Here is a 3,781-nt window from a genome sequence, read left to right on the forward strand (position 1 = left end):
TCGCAGTGACAGACTTGCTCAGCTTTGCTTTTTACCAGCCAGGTGATTTGGGATGAGTTACTTACCTTGCTAAGTCTCAGTTGCTCAGCTGTAAATGGACTCAGAAAGTGAGGACTAAGGAATCTATAAATTCAGGGTGCATACCACAGTGCCAGACACATAATAAATATTTAATAAATAATAACCAGTATTGCTAGTGCTTTAGACTGTTTCTCAAAATTAAATCTTTGTAAGAATATGACCGAGGCTGCTAAGGTAATTCTATAGGAGACAACCAAGAATATTTTGAGCAGTGTAAGATAATTACTTGGAAGGAGTGAACGCTCATTGGTTATGTAATTTTGGCATGTTTGTTGATAAAGTATTCAATGATAAACACAAAAGTCAAGATAGTGATTATCTCTGGGGAAGGAGAGAAGGACGGATGGGCCAGGGACAGAGACGAAGTTCGATGGTTTTGGGAATGTGCTGGTCAAGCTGGGTAGAAAGTTGACAGATGTTTGTTTTATTAGTACATATCGTAAATCAAATGCTACACAATGAATTGTTCTTGAAAATTCATCTCATTGATTCGTAGTCATACCTGATGCATAGAGGGATAATAATCCCATGGATTTGTAAAACATAAAAGTCAATTTAGTTCAAAATTTTTATATCGAATTCCTGCTATTGCATAAGAATAAGTAATATGTAAGTGCTATACACACGCGCTGAGAGGACTTAATTGACATTGCAGAACAAGATAAGTTTCAAATGCAGTTAATATTAATGAAGGAAGGTTTCTTGAAAGAAGTAAATCTTTGAGTTAAGAAAAATATAATTTAATGATGGTACAAGCCAAGTGAAAAGTTGGAGTTTCTGTGGAATTTTTGTATATTCCTCCACCCTCAAAAATGCTGAATATATGGGCTACTCTATGTCAGTACTGTGCTAGATGCCTTCATACTCATCCTTCCTGGAGGTGAGGAAATTAAAGCTCAAAGTCATACCATATGCTAATGCAAGATTTTGAATGTAAACCTCAAATCCTTCCCACTGTACCACAGCACCCATTGCCATTGACAGAGACTTGTGGATGCTAAGTTATTCTTGTTTTTTTCTGTCCCGTTGCCTAAAGGTAAAATGTTTTGAGGCAGGAGACAAGAAGCACTTGACAAAATTCATTTTCGCTGATGACAAATGTGATGAATTGTAAAAGGGTTATCAGTGAGCTTAAACTAAATTATGCTACAGTAACAAGCATAAATCTCAGTGGTTTACAGCAACTCACATCACGTGTCCATCATGGGTCGGCCATGGCTCTGTTCCAATATTTCTTTATTCCAGACACCAGCTGACAGAGCGGCTCCCATCTGGGATGTTGATGGTCTTGTGGTAGAGGAGAAACAAGAGATGGCAGGACCATACAATGGCTTTGTGCTTCTGTTCAGAAGAATGATACATGACTTTGCTCAAGTTCATGGGCCAAAGGAAGTCACGTGACTAAGTCTGATTTCAATGGGGTGGGAAAATATAAATATAATTCTCCAACAGGAAGTAGTGGAAAACATTTTTAAAAATAATACAATCTAACATAAAGAGTAAAGCTACAAAGCCAGAAACAGTCTCTCAGAGAATTAGTGTTAACAACTTTGGTTTTGCCATAATATCTTGCATCTTGAACCTAAGTATGAAAAAGAGTAAGAGAATTCCAAATAATTCAAATTCTATTTTTAACATGATTTTTCTGATATCATTCATTCATAAGAGAAGACTAAAAACAGGTGGTAGCAATTAGTCCACCAGAGACAGGGTGGGTGAAAATGTGAATGGGTAAATGAATATTTAAAATTTAGTGCACAGATCTGGTCATGTAGAGAAAAAAGACTATAGTCTTTCAGATAACACGTCAAATCCCCACAGCTGTTATGACTTGGGTAAGTACTTTAACCTTTGACCTTCAGTTTCTCTGACTTTATTTAGCGTTTACTCTGTGCCAGGCTCAGGAACAGCAGTGAGATATTGTGGAGAACATGGGAGGCGGGAGCTGATTCGCAGAGAATTTACAAGCCAGTGGGATGCAGATAGTTATGATTAGAGGAATAGTGCTCATATCACCTGGAAGGATGGCAGAGCTAAACCCAGAGGGGTGAGTAGGTATCGGCTTGGTATAATTCGTGGAGGTCCAGGCAGGGCAGGAAACATACTTATTCTAGTAGAGGGCACATGTGTTGTTCACTATTCTAGTAAAGTTCCTTATGCTATCCCTCAAAGGTTTAGGCAAATGTAGCCTAAATCCAGTGTCTAGAGCCTGACCACTCAAAGCCCATCATTCAATTTCTACTTAATTTCCTCATGTTCATCTAGATTTCTCCTGTATTATATCTGGAGGAGACTTTTGGCTTTTCTTCTTTTCCTTGAGAAACATTCACACATCATTTTGTGTTTTTTCCTCTCTCCCTCCCTCTTTTCCTTCCTCCATGCCAGGCAGTGTTGTTGGTGCTGAGATTATGTTAATAAACCAGGCAAAATCTCTCTCTCATGGAGTTTATATTTTAGTAGTGGAGATAAATAATCATTAAAAGAGCTCATAAAGAAATACAGTAATTGCAAATAATAATAAGTACTGTGATTAGTAGCTTTTCGGAAGATTTAGCATATTTGGAGTATTGTCTAACACCACCAAGCAATTCTCCAGTTCTCAGCAGACAGAGAGGTGTCCACAAATTTAACTCGATTATGACACTGTCTACCTGGAGTTAGCATCAGATCCCAAAGATAAAGGGCTCAGTCCCACAGACTGCCCTCACTTTAGACACCAATAGTAAGTCCAGGTTGTCACCTGTACTTCCAAATGACTGGTTAAAATCAGAGTTCCCAAGACTCTCTCCTCTGGTTACATAATTTGCTAAGATGGCTCACAAAGCTTAGGAAAACGTTTACTTACATTAGCCAATTCATTATAAAGGACACAGATGAACAGCCAGATGAAGGGGTACATAAGTTGAGGTCTGGAATGGTCCCAATCATAGGAGCTTCTGTCCCCGTGGAATTGGGGTATGCTGCCCTTCAGGCATGTGAATGCATTTACCAACCCAGAGCTCAACAAATCTCACTGTTTAAGAGTTTTTATAAAACTTAATCTGCAGCCCCTCCACCTCCTGCCCCCTCCCAGAGGTTGGGGTGGGGCTGTAGGTTCCAATCCTCAAATCACTTGGTCTTTCTGGTGACCAGCCCTAACCTAAGTCATCTCATTAACATAACTCAGGTGTGCTCTAAAAGGCCCCTTATGACTAACAAAAGATACCTGTACGGCTCTGATCACTTAGAAATCCCAAGGTTTTAGGACCTCTAAGCCAAAAATGGGGACAAAGACCAAATATATACATTATATGTTACAGTGTCACACATATCCTAGAGGAAATGGCACAGACTAGAGTAGCAACCATGAACGAACTGGAGAGATGATTTAAAATGTAGACTCCTCTGACAATGGCAATTTGATTGGAGGTTGGAGTGGGAAATAGAAAGAGGGGAGTCCAAGGTGGGTCCCAGGGTTTTTGTGGAGGCCACTCACTGAGCCATCCTTATGCAGGTATCGGATGGGTAGAGAGGGGTAGAATCCGGGGCCCAGAAGAAAAGTTAGAGCCAGATACATGGGTTTAGGGCACACAGGTAGTGTTTGAAGCCATGAGAATGAATAATATCTACCTTCAAATACAGGTGGTATTTGAAGCCATGAGGGTACGTTGAGTAAAAAAGAAAGTATGGAACAAAACTGTGAGGTCCACTGACAGTAAAG

The sequence above is a fragment of the Pteropus alecto genome, unplaced genomic scaffold (genome assembly GCF_000325575.1).
Source record: "Pteropus alecto unplaced genomic scaffold, ASM32557v1 scaffold288, whole genome shotgun sequence".
Lineage (NCBI taxonomy): Eukaryota > Metazoa > Chordata > Mammalia > Chiroptera > Pteropodidae > Pteropus > Pteropus alecto.